Below are 20,374 nucleotides of genomic sequence, written 5' to 3' on the forward strand. Positions count from 1 at the left end.
CTTCTCGAAACTCTCCCATTATTCATGTGTGAAGTTTACATGCAAGTCTAATCCAGTCATCACCCAATACCCATTAATGCACACTTACCAGTTGGGGTCACTGGATAGTAATCAGGAAAGAAAAGGTAAATTTCTAAGGAGAAATGGGGCATGACATTTATGTGTGGACGGTCATGTATCCAACAATGTAATGTATGACTTTTACACATTAAGTAGACTGTCATTCTGCCCAGTTCCTAATTATAAAGATAATGCGCACACATGAAAACTTCATTTTTGTGCAATCACATCTTACATTCCAAGTAGATTTCTTTAAATATTTTTGGTATGGGTAAGTTTGTCCTCTGTGAAATTCAGTTGTCTTTTAAAAAAACAACTAAAGTTTCAATGAACTGAATACTACTCCAAATGTCTAGTTATTACTATAAAACACGATACTTGATAGCAAATTTATAAAACTCAGAACATTCAAACTGAATCAACACACACTAGGTTTGAACTTGAGTTCCATATTGGTCAATTAAACTATAAGGAGCTTGAATGCAGGCTCGACCTCTTAAAGGGGAGGTGCATTCTGCATTCAGCACCTCATTGAACTGGTTGTCAAGGCAACTGTCAGGTAGTTATGGCTCAACAGGGCAGAGAAAGGACATCTCGGTTCTCAGACGCAGCATTGGGGCCTTAGTGCAGGAGGTAGAATGGAGGAGACAGGTCCTCTACCTGCAGGGGGCCAGGAGGCCCTCCAGACTCACAATAAGAAGGCATTGGGAGCAGAGAGCTTAAGCGGTCACTGGCAGCAGTCTTGCCCCGAGGTACTGGATCCAGTGTTGAAAGAAGCTTAATGACCTCACATGAGTGGTCAAGGTCAGTGAATGCATCTTCAAAAGCTATCTCCCACCAACTGCACCATGAGCCTCACACACTGCTCAATGCACCACACCCCATCACTCACCTACTAACAATCTCTATCAATCACGACTCATACCTCACATTCATATCTTTACCTCACCTTCACACACTTACCACTGCTGAAAATCTCACACAACAACTTGTATTTATATAGCACCTTTAACATCATAAAATGTCCCAAGGCACTTGACAGTGTTATAAAACAAAATTTGATACCGAGCCACATAAGCAGAAATTAGGGCAGGTGACCAAAAGCTTGGTCAAAGAGGTAGGTTTTAAGGAGCGTCTTAAAGGAGGAAAGAGAGGTAGCAAGGCGGAGAGGTTTAGGGAGGGAATTCCAGAGGTTAGGGCCTTGGCCTAGTCGGATGATCTTCCGGAGGTTGAAATAGGTGGTCTTAGTGATAGCGCAGATATGTGGTCGGAAGCTAATTTCATGTTTAGGAGAGGGTGTTGAATGGAGCGGCGACGTCGAAAATGGCAGGTTGTGTGTCAAGTCAGCATTACAAGCTCACTGACATCAGACTCTGCCTGCTCTGCCTACTGCCGGTGCACGCATGTATTGCCCACGCTATCGCTCTCACCAAGATGGGGAATAATGCGGACCACGCTGGAAGTGGGCGGAAGCGAGACTGATGGCACTTTTCTTTAAAACGGCCTTAACTACCGGCGCTAAGGAGCTGAATTTCGCGCCCATTGTTGTGCAGAGTGAGACAAGCTTGACTTTGTATCTGGCTGTGCTGCACCTCAGCTGAGAGTGCTTCACGGCACTGGTGGTTACCCAATATTGTGAAGAGTTGCATTCTGCAGCACAGACATATCTCACCTTGTTATTTGCACAAGGAAAAAGTTACACCTACATCCCAGAATATAAAGATCTGTATATTCAAGGAAAGGGGGCTCCCACACATCACTTTTCCTACTTTTATCATTTTCTTTTATTTAGTGTCAGCTGTGGCTCAGTTGGTAGCACCCTCGCCTCTGAGTCAGAAGGTTGTGAGTTCAAGACACCACCCCAAGGACTTGAGCACAAAAATCTAGGTTGACACTCCAGTGCTGAGGGAGTGCTGCACTGTTGGAGGTGCCATCTTTCGTTTGAGACGTTAAACCGAGGCCCCGTCTGCTCTCTCAGGTGGACGTAAAATATCCCATGACACTATTTGAAGAAGAGCAGGGGAGTTATCCCTGGTGTCCTGGCCAATACTTATCCCTTAACCAACATAACAAAAACAGATTATCTGGTCATTATCACATTACTGTTTGTGGGAGCTTGTGTGCAAATTGTCTGCCGCATTTCCTACATTACAACAGTGACTACACTCCAAAAAGCACTTCATTGGCTGTAAAGCACTTTGGGATATCCGGTGGTCATGAAAGGCACTATATAAAAGCAAATCTTTCTTTCTTTGATTTAATCATAAAAGCTGAAAACAATATCAGAGCTCAAGTAAGCAACAATAATATAAACTTTTCAGCTACACATAAGCTTGATTTGCATCACTCAAAGCTAGATTTCCAGGATGTTCTCCATGAGGACACGGAATCTGTGTCTATAGCTTATCCCCACCAAAGTATAATTCATACATCAGACAGATCCAGGAGTCCAAGATCATCTTAAATAGATGACGACTAGAGATGGCCTGTGAATTTACCAACTGTGGCAGCAGCATCAAAGAACACAGCATCTGTAGAGCAATCAGTAAGCATGTGTTTATTTTGACCTTACATAGATGCCAAATAATACTTGCAGCATACTTGTGCCACAACACAAAAGCAGATGCTGGAAATCTGAAACAAAAACAGAAAATACTGGAAATACTCAGCAGGTCAGGCAGCATCTGTGGTGAGAGAAACAGAGTTAACGTTTCAGGTCGATGACTTTTTTGTGAGAACAGGAAAAAGTTAGAGACGTAACAAGTTTTAAGCAAGTACAGAGGCAGGGAAAGAGGATAGTAGAGGAAAGAACAAAAGGGAAGGTCTGTGACGGGGTGGAAGGCAGGAGAGATTAAATGACAAAAGGAATGATGGTGCGAGGTGAAAGGGGATGGTAATGGGACAAATAAAGAATCAATATGCCACACCTTGAATACTGCTTCTCATGCATGACAGACTAAAAGCTCATGAACTATGAGACATTCAAGGATAATTGTTTTATAACCCATTATAATATGGAATCTAGACTGTGCCAACTGAATAATTTTTCTAATTACGATGAGCACGTGGACTGTGGCATCCCATCATGTCATGGAAGAGGAGCTTGCTTAGGGTGGTTATCATGTCAGCTGGAGGATCATGAAGCTTGGGAACATATCTAAAAATCTGATCTACTGATGACCTAAGTATCCTTAGTAGAGACCAATTTCACCTCGATTAATGAATGGGTTTTCACATCCACTGCTCATCTAATCAACTACTAACACCACCAGTGATTAAATAATTACAGCCAAATTACTTAATGTTTTAATGTTATTTTGCAAAGTACTAGGGTGATATTGCATACAATTTAATAATGCTTTTGAACAGTCCCCTTGTGTCTTGAAAGTAATTTATTTTTCCAAATCATTATATAAGTAAGATTGATTCGAGTGACAATTTCAACCATCCAATCCTTTTAACAATAATCCCAGTTCTCTAACATCACTATGTTTGAATAAACCTGTGTAACCATCTGAAGAATTCCAAAGGCCTTCGATAAAGAAAAATATACTAATGAAGTAAATCATGGACAACAAATTTTTTTAACCATGATTGAACAAGAAGCTAATGCTCTGTATTGACTAATTGCTCATTAAGTATTGCAAATCTAACTCACTAACACTATGCAGTTCGACACGTAAAGGGATTCTTTCATTATTTTTCTATTCATATTGACAAAGCCCCAGTACATGAAGTGACTGAACGCCAATGAATACAAGAGATGTTGCCATGGGTATATATTTTAGATGATACAATACAGCACTAAATATGCATAAAAAAGTCCTCTCACTAATGGTTTCTCTAAGTCGGTTTAAAGAGAGTTAACTACCTACACAAAATGCTGGACAATTATTTTAAATGGAGCTTATTGTTACTCGACAATCAGTAGGTATTGAATGGATTTACTGAAGAGATCCGAGATTATAGCAAACACGCATCTGCCTCCTCTCTAGGTGAGGGTCATCACCACTGGATTGTGACTGGAATCATTTATCACAGAAATCACAGAAACCCCACAGTGCAGATAGAGGCCATTTCGGCCCATCGAGCCTGCACCGACACATATCCCACCCGATCCCCGTAACCCCTACACCAACACATATCCCACTCTATCCCCGTAACCCCACGTATTTAATCCCCCTAACACTAAGGGTCAATTTATCATAGCCAATCAACCTAACCCGCACATCTTTGGACTGTGGGAGGAAACCGGAGCACCCGGAGGAAACCCACGCAAACACGGGGAGAATGTGTAAACTCCACACAGACAGTCACCCGAGGCCAGATTCGAACCCGGGTCACTGGCGCTGTGAGGCAACAGTGCTAACCACTATGCCACCGTGCTCAAGTTCTAATGGGCTACAATGTTTGGAAAAATCATAATGAATAGGCCTTTGATATTTGTAAAAGTCAACCTTACAACACTTCAACTGACAATATTTTCCATCCCCAACAAGCGGTCTAAAATTTTTTGAGACCATCGCAGTCATAAAAAGCAATGGGGGGAGACATTTGTTTTAGCGAGCAAAGGTGCCGGTGTCACCGGCAACTGGAGTTAATGGTCACTGAAATTGGCCACAATGCTAACGGAGCAAAATTGATCTGGGGGATGGAGGTTGGTGGCGCAGCGCTTACCTGCTGTGCAACGCCGCCCTGGTGGCGTCAGTGGAGGCATCCGAGATGAAGTTCATGTGCAGGAGCAGTGTTGGAGCTTCCCACAGCCTCTGGAAGCGAGGCTGTGGAGCTCACAAGAAATTGTGAGCAATGAAGAGGCCTGAGAATTAAAGGGGCCATACACTCAGAAGTAATACAAATTAAAATAAAGTGAAACAATGCAGCTTTCAGCCCTTTCTGCCTTTTTGAAAAATATTTAACATTAGAAAGAAGTCCCAAGTGTGAATATTCAGCTCTTAATGCTGAATTCCCTTCCTAACCTCAAAAAATGGGAATAATTCCTCAGCACTAACATAAGTGGCTCAGCAAGCCAGGGAATGGACACCTAGGGTCTTGCACGCAGCACTCCAGGGGGTCAACACTGCAAGAGAGGTCCTCTACCCAGAGGGGCCAGGAGGCCCTCCAGAAAGAACGATGTGCGAGTACATCACCGAGGGCATCACCCCCACCACCTAGCTCCAGTGCCCAAAGAAGCTTCATGACCTCAGACCACTGGTCAAGGTCAGTGACTGCATCTTCAAAAGCCGTCTCCTACCAACTGCACCACTAGCCTCACACACTGCTCAATGCATGGCCCCCACCCCCAATCACTTACCTACCAACAATCTACACCAATCTCGATGCACATCTCCCATTCCTAGCCTCACCTCACCCACTTGGAGGAAACGGTGCAGGCCATTCTTGGCAGGGGCGTGGCTGAGCCCTTGGCTAGTGCCGGGGCTGAAAGGATTCAAGATGCTGGTATCCTCATACGTTTTCCTCCTTCTCGCATGCACTTCATGCTTTCCCATCCGCCCATCACCACAACTCCACCCTTGTGCCTTCCTCATTTCACACACCCAAGAAATGCAGCCTGCCCAGCCAATGGGTGACTAGAAGAGGGAGAGGAGAGTGAAGAAGAACAAGAAGAAGAAGATTGATTTGACACTTCCAACCACCAGCTTCTCAAGGTCAACCTGCAAGGCCATTTGCAGTGTCCCCCACTGAAAAGCAGCAGCCTTCCACCAGCCATGCTGCAGCCACTGGGGTAGCACTGCGTGACATCAGTAGGATAGGCAAAGGCACACACAAGACAGTCACTAAGGAAATGCATAAGGTTAACGAGTTGATTTCTTGACGTCACATTGGATGGATAGACATGTATAGGTGGATTGGAAAGTTTGCTTTGTGGCGGCTTTTATTTCAGCATCGTGGCCAAGAGGACATTGTGATGATCTGTAACAGAGGGAAGGTAAAGTGTGGGATTAATGTTAAAACGGGAATTGGGGTTGTGGTCAGTGGGACTGCAAGTGAATGATTCCATCCCGGATATCCTGGCCACAAAGGGCTGTCTGGGATGCATCCTTCCATCTGATTCCTCCTCTTCTGCTTCCTCTTCAGTGTCTTCCTCTTCCCTCTGCAAGCAGATGCTGTAAATGTGAAATGACAGCATAAAATGCTGGAAGTGCTCAGCTGGTCCTACAGCATCTCGCCTTGAGGCGTGAACTCTGTTTTTCTCTGTTGCGTGACCTGCTGAGTATTTGCAGCATGTTCTGTCTTCTCAAAGGCCTTCATTTACCATCCGAGCCCTTGCAAGTGTCCAGCAGCACTCCCTACATACTTAAAAAAACTTTACACATCTATTGCAGTTCATTAAATTAAAAGAAAACAGTCCAAAGCCTAAAATCCAAACTTACCTGAATGATGTGTCACCCCCTTTAACAGGTGCTGACATCGCCACTGTCAGCCTGCTTGCACGCCAGGTTAACCTGCTTCGGACCCAGCGCTGAATTCAGCGCAAGGGTTGAAGTTCCCCCTTGTGCTGTAAAGTCGACGTGCAATGCTGCCATTTTGTCCAGCATGACACCGCCAGTTACCAGCAGCGCAAAAGTAAGTATAAAAATGGCAGCCGCCACGGGAACCACCAGCAGCTGGCGAACGAGCGGCCGCCGCCATTTTAGTGGCATTTAATGGCGCTAAGGAGTGGCGCTAAGGCCACGAATTACTCGCCCATGGGACGTTGAGCTGATAAATTGTGTTTAGAAATAGAAGTGATGGTAAAATCATTGTAGCTGACAGTCACTAATGTTTTGGTGTTGGCCTTCACTGTGGCTGCAGTGATTCATTTACTAATCAATTGAATATAAATACACTTCCCAAGTTACTGAAAATCGTGTTGTTTATAAATCATTGACACTTCCAGCTTGGACGAATAAGGTTCTGCAAATCTCAATCACTTTCATCCTTTGGCTGTTTAATAACTTCCCGTGGTGCTTTCATGGCCTGCTGAGAAAAATTAGTTGCGCTCTAACCACAAATGTTCGTTGTGAACATGCTTAGAAATTTTAATGATCGCTCAGAGATTCTGGTGTCCGGCACAATCCAGGTCAAATATTAATTTCACAGCTGCCCTGCTTGTGGTGTGGGCACCACATCAACTGAGTCCTGCTGCCCGAGAGACAATATTTAACTTTGCAAAATGATGGTGCGGTTCATCACTTTCGGTGGTTGGTAGCTATTGCTTCTTCCACTCCCACCAACATTATTTTCAATTGGAAACCCCATCTCTTTACTTGACCTGGACCAACTACATAATGCAGAAATGCTCCACAATTATAGTACTGCTAATGCAGCTCCATATGTTGGCACCACAGCACAAACCTATTTTGATCTCTGATCCTGCTGGAAACAGATGGTTTGCAATGCACCTGCTGAAATGTCCCCTGCTCCATTTCCAGTACAATGGAAGTTACCCTGTGCTTTTGCAGAATATACAATGTTGGTCAGGGGTGGGCCCTTCTATCCTGTCAAACAAACTGCCCTTCCCTATCACTATACAGTAAATGCCATTACAAAATGCCACAGTGGTCTCCTGGATGGTGGCCCTGAGAGTATTTTAGCTTAATGGGCTCTGGCATTATTCACACAAAAGGCTTCTAATGCCTCTGGTATTGTTGTTATGTCATCAATCCAGTTGCTCAGACAGCAGGAGGTTAATATCATTACCAGCCACCACATCATCAGTGAGTCATCAGTCCTTCTACTCAGTCATCAGTTTAAATAGATTACAGTTGCAGACAGAAAATATTTGTAGCATTATAATTTTATTTTATTCCCTGATGGATTTGAAAACTAACCTTCAGAGTTAGACTGAATTCTAGACTGGGTCCCTCGCCACCGCTTCAAGTCATGCAAGCCCTTTTGGATCCATGCGCTTAACCTTCGACAATGCGACTTCAACCCTGATGAAGCTTGGAAATCCGAATGGAGTTGACAAGAAGTCACAAACAAACACCTCGTGAAAGACCCGATGCAGAAGATCCCTGGCTTCAATCTTCCAAGAAGCTTATGGGCAACCCTAAACTGCATCCGCACAAACTGTGACAGATGCAGATACTTGATGCACAAATGAAAAATGGTAAAACTCTCCACTGTGCGACTGTGGTCACCCAGAATGGAACATAGAACATACAATGACTCAGTGCCCGATTCACAAATACCAAGGAGGCATCACAGCGATACACTCCATTACTCCTGACGCAATTACCCTCCTTAACCACCTCAATGTAAAATTATAGTTGTTGCTCTACGTCTACATCAGCCATACCAAATAATAATAATAGAGCTAGGCTTCTACTTGAAAGCAGATAGCCAAAACTATTTCAGTGTTTATGTTTTTCATCATCTGAGTTTGGCATCATGGATGACATTACAAATAATGGGCCATATTTTGCGACTCCTACCGGTGTGTACGAGGTGTGTATGTGCCCGCAGGGGCCGTGCAAGTTCCGGGTTTAGGCATGTGATCTCAGATCCTCCGCATCCCCGGGAGATGGGCCTCTGCGGGCGGAGAGTTGCGCTATTTGCCCAACTTACGCCCGCTGAATACCTGTGAAATTCTTACGCCTGGTAAAAGGAGGTGTAAGGCCTACTTTTATCAGCATAAAAGAGTTTAAGAAAATAGAAAAATAAAATGTTACTACTCATTTATACATTAAAAACCCTGACCAAAAAGGTAAGTTTATTTTTAGCCCCGTTAAAACATATAAAAAAATCAAAATATTAAATTTCCGTTTAAAATATTTAATTAAATGGCATTAATTAATTTTAAATATGTAATTTAAATTTTTTTTATTTCATGTGCTCGTGTATTTTTTAAGTGATCCCCATTCATACCTTTGACAGTTCCGTACGTACAGAACTCCCATAAGTATGAATGGAAATTCCCTTCTTTTATTGGTTGGGCCGGCCCACGTCATCCCAGGGGCGCTTGCGAACCATCTACGCCCCTGGAATACGGGGGCCTCTGCCGGCGCGTACTCGGAGAGGCCCAGCAGCCCGAATCTCCATATCTCCCGGGCCACCAGGAAAATGCGTAGATTTTTTACAGGTCAGAGGCATCCGCCCGCGGGAAGCCTCCAATCGCAAATTTTGCGCCAATTGGCATAGTGGACCTCCCTGATATAGTATTATTCGACATCCTGATATCCTTTCACTATGCAATAAAATATTAGAAGCCAGGACAAAATCATAGAATCGTAGGATCATAGAAAGTCGCAGCACGGAAGGAGGCCATTTCGGCCCACTGTGTCCGTGCCTTCCAACAAAAAGCTATCCGGCCTAATCCCACTTCCAGCTCTTGGTCCATAGCCCTGCAGGTTACAGCATCCCAAGTGCACATCCAAGTACTTTTTAAAGTGGTTCGGGTTCCTGCCTCTACCACCCGTTCAGGCAGTGAGTTCCAGACCCCCACAACCTTCAGGGTGAAGAAATTTCCTCTCAAATCTCCTCTAAACCTTCCACCAATTACTTTAAATCTGCGCCCCCTGGTTTTTGACCGCTCTGCTAAGGGAAATAGGTCCGTTCTATCTGTAGTGTATGTGCCTTTAAGTCAGAACTACTTTTACAGCTCCTGTATACTGTAGTACCGGCAGTGACCACACCTGTATATAAGCTTTGCGCATGCCTCTGTACCCCCAGTCTTGAGACTACCCTCCTCCAGTAAAGACCTGTTTATTGTTAATGTACAGCATCCGTGTGATTATTTAATAACAGCATATCCACTGAACCACGGATCCAACAGTGGCAACGAGTGTCGATTCGAATCTACCTGCAACATTAAAAAAAAAATAGTCAAGGCCAGGAACACGGGCGTCGACCACGAGCAACTGCCCAACAGTCAGATAGAGATTGAACTTCACAGGGGAGGCTGTGAAGAGCCGGGCTTGGTTCCCCAGCCACGACGAGCAGCAAGAGACCGACGACAGGTCCAGCGCAGACCCTTCCCGAGCAGCGGCGGCTGGAGCCGACCGACGGCGGAGAGAAAGCCGAGCAGCATCGCCGGGGTAAGACAGAGGGTGAAGAGCGCAGGGCGCAGCCGGGGGTTGAACACCGAGCGGCGTCGAGAAAAAGAAAACAAACCGAAGAGAGAGAGGGTTAAGAAACAGCCGGGTTCTAGACTGAGCGGCGTTGAAAAATATAAAATGAAGAACGCGCAGAGCACAGCCAGGGCTCACAGGCTGAACAGGGTCCACGGGGCGAAGAAAGGGGAGCGCGGGAGATGCCAATGAGCCGCGGAGAAGAAGAAAGAGCGCGGGAGACGCCATTTTTAGAAGCCGCAGCGGAGAAGAAGGGCGAGCGCGGGAAGGAAGGAAAGCGCGGGAGATGCCATTTTGTGCCAGCGGAGAAGAAGGGGGAAGCGCGGGAGGGGCCATTTTTGACAGTTAACTCACACCCAAGGATGCCGAAGAGTGGCAGTTTCTCTACGTTCGACAATGAAGTCGAAGATTGGGCAACATATGTGGAACATATTGAGGTGTACTGCAGGGTGAATGAAGTGCCAGATGCTAATAAAGCACTGGTTCTGTTAAATTCCATGGGTGCAAAAACTTATGGGTTACTGCGAAATCTAATAACCCCAGAGAAGCCGGAAAACAAGAATTTTGAAAGCATAGTAGAAATCCTACAGGACCACTTAAACCCCACACCGCTGCTGATAGCAGAACGATTTAAGTTCCATAAAAGGAACCAACACAAAGACGAAAGCAATGCTGAGTACCTAACGGAACTGCGCAAGCTATCAAAACACTGCCAGTTTGGAGCGGGACTAGCAGATACGTTAAGGGACAAGTTTGTGTGTGGGCTACAAAGTGAAGGAACCCAGAAATGGCTTCTATCAGAAAAGGACCTTACGCTGGACAAAGCTTTCAGTATGGCAGTATCACATGAAGCAGCTGCAAGGGGCGCTGCAGTGATACAATGGAGACCGCAGGAATATGGCACCAATGAAATGTCCTATGGAACAGGGAAGTGCTATCGCTGCGGCAGAACAACACATGATCAGAAAGATTGTTGGTTCAAGGACCAAGTGTGCAGACAGTGTGGGAAAGCAGGACACATAGCAAGAGTCTGCCGGTCTGGGAAGAAAACCAACAGTAAGAAATCTCCACAGGAGAAGTACAAAAAGGTACACCAGGTGATGGACAGTAGTTAAGATGAACAGAAAAGTGACACAGACTCCGGAATCAAGGAGCTGGGTTGTCTGAAACTACATAAGGTAACAGAAATGGAGGATCACCAGACTATCTGGGTTACACTCAAGATAGACGGAGTCCAAGTGAAAATGGAATTCGACACAGGGTCAGCTCTAACAGTCATAAATCAAAGAGACTACAAGCGGCTATTTTCACACATACCCTTGAAAGCTACAGAGATTGTCTTGAAGACGTATACGGGGCAAAAAGTCTACCCCAAAGGAAAAATAAGGGTGAAAGTGACATATAAAGGTCAGGAAATACCTAAAATGGATATATATGTATTGCCAGATGGAGGACCACCACTGCTAGGACGTGAATGGATCCGGAAGATACAATTAGATTGGCATTCCATACAGCCACTGAAGGTTGAGGCCAAAAAGGATGACGACTGTCAAAAATGCTAACTGATGCAAAAGAAGTGTTCCAGGAGGGACTAGGAACACTAAAAGGAATAACAGCAACGATTAAAATAGAGGAAAATGCAAGCCCAAAGTTTCTGAACGCCAGACCAGTGCCTTATGCGATCAGACCAGCTGTTGAAGCAGAGCTGGAAGGGTTGGAACATTCAGGAGTACTGTCCAAAGTGGACTGGAGCGAGTGGGCTACACCCATCGTTCCTGTAATGAAGAGGTCGTTGAGTAATACGCCTGGGGAACCAAAGAAGATCCGCATCTGTGGGGATTTTAAGGTGACAGTGAACCCAGTCCTTCACGTGGTACAATATCTGCTTCCACGAATTGAGGATATTTTTGCCTCGCTATCTGGAGGTAAACGCTTCACCAAAATTGATCTAGCCCAGGCGTACTTGCAAATGGAGGTAGAAGAAGCTTCGAAACAATACCTTACGATCAACACTCATATAGGTCTCTATCAATACAACCGGCTGGTATTTGGAGTAGCCTCGGCTCCGGCTATCTGGCAAAGGGCGATGGATCAGGTCCTGCAAGGGATTCCAGGGACCCAGTGTTATTTGGACGACATCTTGGTCACGGGCGAAAATGACGGTTATCACCTCGCCAACTTGGAGAAGGTGCTCACCAGATTAAAGGAGTATGGGCTACGAGCTAATCGCCACAAGTGCGAGTTTTTCCAGAAACAGATCTCGTATTGTGGCCACGTCATCGATGAAGAGGGGTTACATAAGTCCCCTGACAAGATTGAGGCAGTAGTCAAGGCTCCAGCACCGGAAAATGTGTCACAACTGAGGTCGTTCCTCGGGCTGGTAAACTACTACCACAAGTTCTTACCAAATTTGTCTACGGTATTACACCCACTGAACACCCTACTGCAAACGGGGGTACCATGGAAGTGGGATGACGAACGTAGACGAGCTTTCCAGAAGTGTAAAGAATTGATCACATCAAAAGAGGTGTTGGCCCATTTCAACCCAGCACTACCAATTCATTTGGCATGTGATGCATCACCCTATGGTATTGGAGCGGTGCTGTCGCACAAATTCCCTGACGGGTTGGAGAGGACAGTAGCCTTTGCGTCTCGGTCACTAACCTCAGCCGAGCGCAACTACGCCCAGATTGACAGGGAGGCCCACAGCCTAGCATGGGGAGTAAAAAAATTCAACCACTATCTGCATGGGCAGAAGTTCATCTTGCTGACTGACCACCAACCACTTGTCTCCATCTTTAATCCTAAGAAGGGCATTCCAGTGATGACTGCACAGCGGTTACAAAGATGGTCCCTGTTTCTAGGGGCGAATCAATATGAAATAGAATATAAAGGCATGAAACAGCATGGGAACGCTGATGGGCTATCGCGCCTGCCACTGCCTACTGTGGAGGAAGCACCAGCAGTGGACCCTATCGATATATTTTATTCGTCAATAATTGAACGATTGCCAGTAACGAACGCGGATATAGAGAAGGAGACCCGCAATGATCCGACGCTGTCTCGGGTATATGAATTGACAGTGAGGGGATGGCCAACTCATGGCGACTCACTGTTGCCAGCATTCTCATCCAGAAGAGAACAGCTCTCAGTATGCCAGGGGACAGTGATGTGTGGATCCAGAGTGGTGATTCCACCCAAGTTAAGGGAGGGAGTGCTAAATGAGCTACATGAAGGTCATCTGGGGGGAGTGAAAATGAAAAGCCTTGCTAGGGCTTATGTGTGGTGGCTGGGAATGGATCTACAAATCGAAGACCTAACTAAGAGCTGCTTAGGATGCCAGAAGGTCCAAAATGCACCACCACATGCCCCTCTACACCCATGAGAGTGGCCCTCCTCTCCATGGCAACGGGTGCATATTGATTTTGCTGGTCCATTCATGGACTCAATGTTCTTAATAGCAGTGGATGCTCATTCAAAGTGGCCTGAGGTGATAAAAATGTCTTCAACCACTACAGAGAAAACGATTGCAGTCCTACGGACCATATTTGCCAGAAACGGGTTGCCAGAGCAGATTTGCTCTGATAATGGACCACAGTTTGTGTCCAACGAGTTCCAAAAATTTATGAGAAGGAATGGGTTAAGGCATTACATATCCGCCCCGTATCATCCAGCCACAAATGGATTGGCTTAGAGGTTCATACAAACCTTTAAGAAGGCGATAAAGGCCATGTGCGACGAGGAAATTCCACTACAGCATAAGATGGACAATTTCTTATTAGCCTACCGAAATGCGACACATGCAGTTACCAACCAGACCCCGGCCATGATGTTCTTTAACCGAAGGTTGAGATCTCGTCTGGACTTGCTCAGACCAAACGTGCGAAGAAATGTTGAGGACAAACAATTCCAGCACATCAATGAGAAGCCGACAAGGAGCTTCAATGTGGGGCAACCAGTCTTGGCCCGTGACTATCGAACAGAGAAATGGCAACCCGGAACAATATGTACAAGGCAGGGGCCATTAATGTACACAGTGGCTGTCGGGGAGAACATTATGTGACGTCACGTCGATCAGATCTTAGCGTCATAGGAACGCGTCAACCCCATGTCTCGAGTACCTGGGGATGAACCCAACATACCGGTAGCATCTACCTCAGACCCAGTAGCAGTGAAACCTGATGAACTACCCGATGAAAAGGGGTCAGAATCGCCTCTGCACCAAGAACAAGAACCTCCGGAACGGCACTATCCCGAAAGGGTCAGGAAGCCGCCCCAAAGACTGAATCTATAAATGGACTTTTGTTGTTTAATGTACATGTTGAAATGTTAATTGTTATTTGAATATTAGGGGTACTACTAATCTAAAAGGGGAGGAATTGTAGTGTATGTGCCTTTAAGTCAGAACTACTTTTACAGCTCCTGTATACTGTAGTACCGGCAGTGACCACACCTGTATATAAGCTTTGCGCATGCCTCTGTACCCCCAGTCTTGAGACTACCCTCCTCCAGTAAAGACCTGTTTATTGTTAATGTACGGCATCCGTGTGATTATTTAATAACAGCATATCCACTGAACCACGGATCCAACACTATCCACTTTATCTAGGCCCCTCATTATTTTATACACTTCAATAAGGTCTCTCCTCAGCCTCCTCTGTTCCAAGGAAAACAATCCCAGCCTATCCAGTCTTTCCTCATAGCTAAGATTCTCTACTCCCGACACCATCCTTGTAAATCTCCTCTGTACCCTCTCCAGTGCAATCACATCTTTCCTGTAATGTGGTGACCAGAACTGCACCCAGTACTCCAGCTGAGGCCTAAGTAGTGCTTTATACAGTTGAAGCATAACCCCCCTGCTCTTGTATTCTTTGCCACGGCTAATAAAGGCAAGCAGTCCATATGCCTTCTTAACCACCTTATCTACCTGGCCTGCTACCTTCAGGGACCTGTAGATATGTACTCCAAGGTCCCTTTGTTCCTCTACACTACTCAGTGTCCTACCATTTAATACGCATTCCCTTTCCTTGTGAGCTCTCCCCAAATGCATTGGCCCAGAAATTCGGGTCAGAGGCTTCCCGCGGTTGCAAGCCTCCGACCTGCACTTACCTAGCGCGCCGGCCGTTGAGCTGTGGGCCCACGCGGGATTCCAATCCTGGGCCTGCTCCAACTGCCGGCGCACAGTGCTTGCATATCCCAGGGGCGCAGTTAGTTCGATGCGTCCCCTGAGATCACGTGGGCCATGGAGAGCCAATGGTAGCAGGGAAATGCCCATTCATAAAATTGACAGGAAGAGCTGTCAAAACTATAAATACTATAAGCCCCAAAACATCACTAAAACTTCAAATAAATTTTAAACATAACATCACATTTTTAAAATAACTATAAATTACATAAAATAACTATTTTAAACAATAATTTAAATTTTTGAAAAAATGAATTACATTTTCTACCGGGGCTAAAAATAAACTTACCTTTCTTTCATGTATTTAAAAATAATAAACCTGTGGAAAAATTGTTTTAATTTTAATTAATTTAATTCACCACTCACCTTGTTAAAAGCAGGCGTTTTTACATGTGTAACTCCTGGAGACGTACCTTCCCGGAGAAACCTGCAAAAAAAATGTAAGTTCCATGCGCATGCGCTGAATTTCTGGGCCATTACCTCACACTTCTCTGGATTGAATTCCATTTGCCACTGTTCTGCCCACCTGACCAATTTATTGATATCTTCCTGCAATCTACAGCTTCCTTCTTCAGTATCAACCACACAGCCGATTTTAGTATCATCTGCAAACTTCTTTATCATACCCCCTATATTCAAGTCAAGATCATTGATATATACCACAAATCTAGGATTGGATTAGTAATTGGACAATAAATAGGAAATAGAGTATTTCTTGTGAGACCGTCGAGTGGAATATTTCAAGGTCCCTGTAGCTTTTGATCTACATAAATGTCCTGAATACATAAACCAATTTTAAACTCATTGTGGGTGATTTTCATTCAGAAGTCGGGAAGGAGGCGGGACTACAACTTTCGGGGTTGTCGTCCCACCTCCATCGAGATGCGGCCAATCCACATGATTTTAACTTGATTGACCTTGTTGAGCCCGCCCAGTGGGGTCAGCAGGCCAATTAAGGGCCACCCGGCAACAGGTGACGTCACAGACTGAAATTTCATCTGTCAAGATGTTTTGACAGATGAAATATCAGTGTTTCACAGCTGTTTGAAGCTGTCAAACACTGACAGTCTTACTTCTAACCTGAGTCCTTCTACACAGACTCAGTTAGAAATCTCACCAGCACAGAAAGCTGCAGGCTGTCACTTTTGACAGTTCGCAGCCATTCTGCTTTCTGTGCCGGCTGAATGATGGACTCCCAAAACCTAGAGGGAGGAAGGCTGAAAAGGTAAGGACAGGTAATTTATGTTAGATCCGTGGTTCAGTGGATAAAGAATTACACGGATGCTGTATATAACAAACAACAGGTCTTTACTGGAGGTGGGTCATCTCTAGACTGGAGTACAGATGCATGCGCACAGCTTATATACCGGTGTGGTTACTGCCGGTACTACAGTATACAGGAGCTGTAAAAAGTAGTTCTGACTTAAAGCACATACAATACAATTCCTCCCTTTTTAGATTAATAATACCCCCTTAATATTCAAATAACAATTACATTTTTACATGTACATTCAATAACAAAAAGTTCATTTATAGATTCAGTCTTTGGGGCGGCTTCCTGACCCTTTCAGGATAGCGCCTTTCCGGAGGTTCTTGTTCTTGGTGCAGAGGCGATTCTGACCCCTTTTCATCGGGTAGTTCATCGGGTTCCACTGCTACTGGGTCTGAAGTAGGTGCAACCGGTATGTCGGGTTCATCCCCAGGTACTCGAGACATGGGGTTGACGCCTTCCTGTGACGCTAAGATCTGATCGACGTAGCGTTTCACAATGTTCTCCCCGACATCCACTGTGTACATTAATGGCCCCTGCCTTGTACATATCGTTCCGGGTTGCCACTTCTCTGTTCAATAGTCACGGGCCAAGACTGGTTGCCCTACATTGAAGCTCCGTGTCGGTTTCTCGTTGATGTGCTGGAATTGTTTGTCCTCAACATTTCTTCGCACATTTGGTCTGAGCAAATCCAGACGAGATCTGAACCTTCTGTTAAAGAACATCATGGCCGGGGTCTGGTTGGTAACTGCATGTGTCGCATTTCGGTAGGCTAATAAGAAATTGTCCATCTTATGCTGTAGTGGAATTTCCTCGTCGCACATGGCCTTTATCGCCTTCTTAAAGGTTTGTACGAACCTCTCAGCCAATCCATTGGTGGCTGGATGATACGGGGCGGATGTGTAATGCCTTACCCCATTCCTTTTCATGAATTTTTGGAACTCGTCGGACACAAAGTGTGGTCCATTATCAGAGCAGATCTGCTCTGGCAAACCGTTTCTGGCAAATATGGTCCGTAGGACTGCAATCGTTTTCTCTGTAGTGGATGAAGACATCTTTATCACCTCAGGCCACTTTGAATGAGCATCCACTGCTATTAAGAACATAAGAACATAAGAAATAGGAGCAGGAGTAGGCCAATCGGCCCCTCGAGCCTGCTCCACCATTCAATAAGATCATGGCTGATCTGATCCTAACCTCAAATCTTCTATCACTCTGCATCCACCCGAACCCATGTGATCTCCCGGGAGAGGCGAAAAACCAGATAAAGACCCAATGGCCAATTTGGGAGAAAAAAATCTGGGAAATTCCTCTCCGACCCATCTAGGCGATCGAAATTCTTCCAGGAGATCACTCTGTCCCTATATTTTCTACAGTACTTACCTTTTGTAAAGGCGATCTCCACCCCAGCCAGGAACAGGAATAAAACCATCTCCTGAAATCTAACATAGAATTAGAACACAGTAGGAGCAGAACCAGGCTACGCGGCCCCTGGGCCCACTCCACTACCCACAGGGCCATGACCATTCCGAACCTAGACTCATGTCCAATTTCCTGCCCGCTCCCCGTAACCCTTAATTCCCTTTACTTCTAGGAAACTATCTATTTCTGTTTTAAATTTATTTAATGATGTAGCTTCCACAGCTTTCTGGGGCAGCAAATTCCACAAACCTACCACCCTCTGAGTGAAGAAGTTTCTCCTCATCTCAGTTTTGAAAGAGCAGCCCCTTATTTTAAGATTATGCCCCCTAGTTCTAGTTTCACCCATCATTGGGAACATCCTCACCGCATCCACCCGATCAAGCCCCTTCACAATCTTATATGTTTCAATAAGGTCGCCTCTCATTCTTCTGAACTCCAATGAGTAGAGTCCCAATCTACTCAACCTCTCCTCATATGACCACCCCCTCATCCCCGGGATTAACCGAGTGAACCTTCTTTGTACTGACTCGAGAGCAAGTATGTCTTTTCTTAAGTATGGACACCAAAACTGTATGCAGTATTCCAGGTGCGGTCTCACCAATACCTTGTAAGAACATTGAGTCCATGAATGGACCAGCGAAATCAATGTGCACCCGTTGCCATGGAGAGGAGGGCCACTCCCATGGCTGTAGAGGGGCATGTGGTGGTGCATTTTGGACCTTCTGGCATCCTAAGCAGCTCTTAGTTAGGTCTTCGATTTGTTGATCGATTCCCGGCCACCACACATAAGCCCTAGCAAGGCTTTTCAATTTCACTCCCCCAGATGACCTTCATGTAGCTCATTTAGCACTCTCTCCCTTAACTTGGGTGGAATCACCAATCTGGATCCACACATCACTGTCCCCTGGCATACTGACAGCTGTTCTCTTCTGGATGGGAGTGCTGGCAACAGTGAGTCGCCATGAGTTGGCCATCCCCTCACTGTCAATTCATATACCCGAGATAGCGTCGGATCATTGCGGGTCTCCTTCTCTATATCCGCGTTCGTTACTGGCAATCGTTCAATTATCGACGATTAAAATATCTCGATAGGGTCCACTGCTGGTGCTTCCTCCACCGTAGGCAGTGGCAGGCATGATAGCCCATCAGCGTTCCCATGCTGTTTCGTGCCTTTATATTCTATTTCATATTGATTTGCCCCTAGAAACAGGGACCATCTTTGTAACCGCTGTGCAGTCATTACTGGCACGCCCTTCTTCGGATTAAAGATGGAGACAAGTGGTTGGTGGTCAGTCAGCAAGGTGAACTTCTGCCCATGCAGATAATGGTTGAATTTTTTTACTCCCCATACTAGGCTGAGGGCCTCCCTGTCAATCCGGGCGTAGTTGCGCTCGGCTGAGGTTAGTGACCGAGACGCAAAGGCCACTGGCCTCTCCAACCCGTCTGGGAATTTGTGCAACAGCACCGCTCCAATGCCGTAGGATGATGCATCACATGCCAAACGAATTGGTAGTGCTGGGTTGAAATGGCCCAACACCTCTTTTGATGTGATCAATTCTTTACACTTCTGGAAAGCTCGTCTACGTTCGTCATCCCACTTCCATGGCACCCCTGTTTGCAGTAGGGTGTTCAGCAGCTGTAGTACCATAGACAAATTTGGTAAGAACTTGTGGTAATAGTTTACCAGCCCGAGGAATGACCTCAGTTGTGACACATTTTCCGGTGCTGGAGCCTTGACTACTGCCTCAATCTTGTCAAGGGACTTATGTAACCCCTCTTCATCGATGACGTGGCCGCAATATGAGATCTGTTTCTGGAAAAACTCGCACTTGTGGCGATTAGCTCGTAGCCCATATTCTTTTAATCTGGCGAGCACCTTCTCCAAGTTAGCGAGGTGATCACCGTCATTTTCGCCTGTGACCAAGATGTCGTCCAAATAACACTGGGTCCCTGGAATCCCTTGCAGGACCTGATCCATTGCCCTTTGCCAGATAGCCGGAGCCGAGGCTACTCCAAACACCAGCCGGTTGTATTGATAGAGACCTTTATGGGTGTTGATCATAAGGTAATGTTTCGAAGCTTCTTCTACATCCATTTGCAAGTACGCCTGGGCTAGATCAATTTTGGTGAAGCGTTTACCACCAGATAGCGAGGCAAAAATATCCTCAATTCGTGGAAGCGGATATTGCACCGTGTGAAGGACTAGGTTCACTGTCACCTTAAAATCCCCACAGATGCGGATCTTCTTTGGTTCCCCAGGCGAATTACTCAACGACCTCTTCATTACAGGGACAATGGGTGTAGCCCACTCGCTCCAGTCCACTTTGGACAGTACTCCTGAATGTTCCAACCCTTCCAGCTCTG

Source organism: Somniosus microcephalus, chromosome 3, assembly GCF_052327205.1.
Source record: "Somniosus microcephalus isolate GS21.2 chromosome 3, FLI_Smic_1.0, whole genome shotgun sequence".
NCBI lineage: Eukaryota > Metazoa > Chordata > Chondrichthyes > Squaliformes > Somniosidae > Somniosus > Somniosus microcephalus.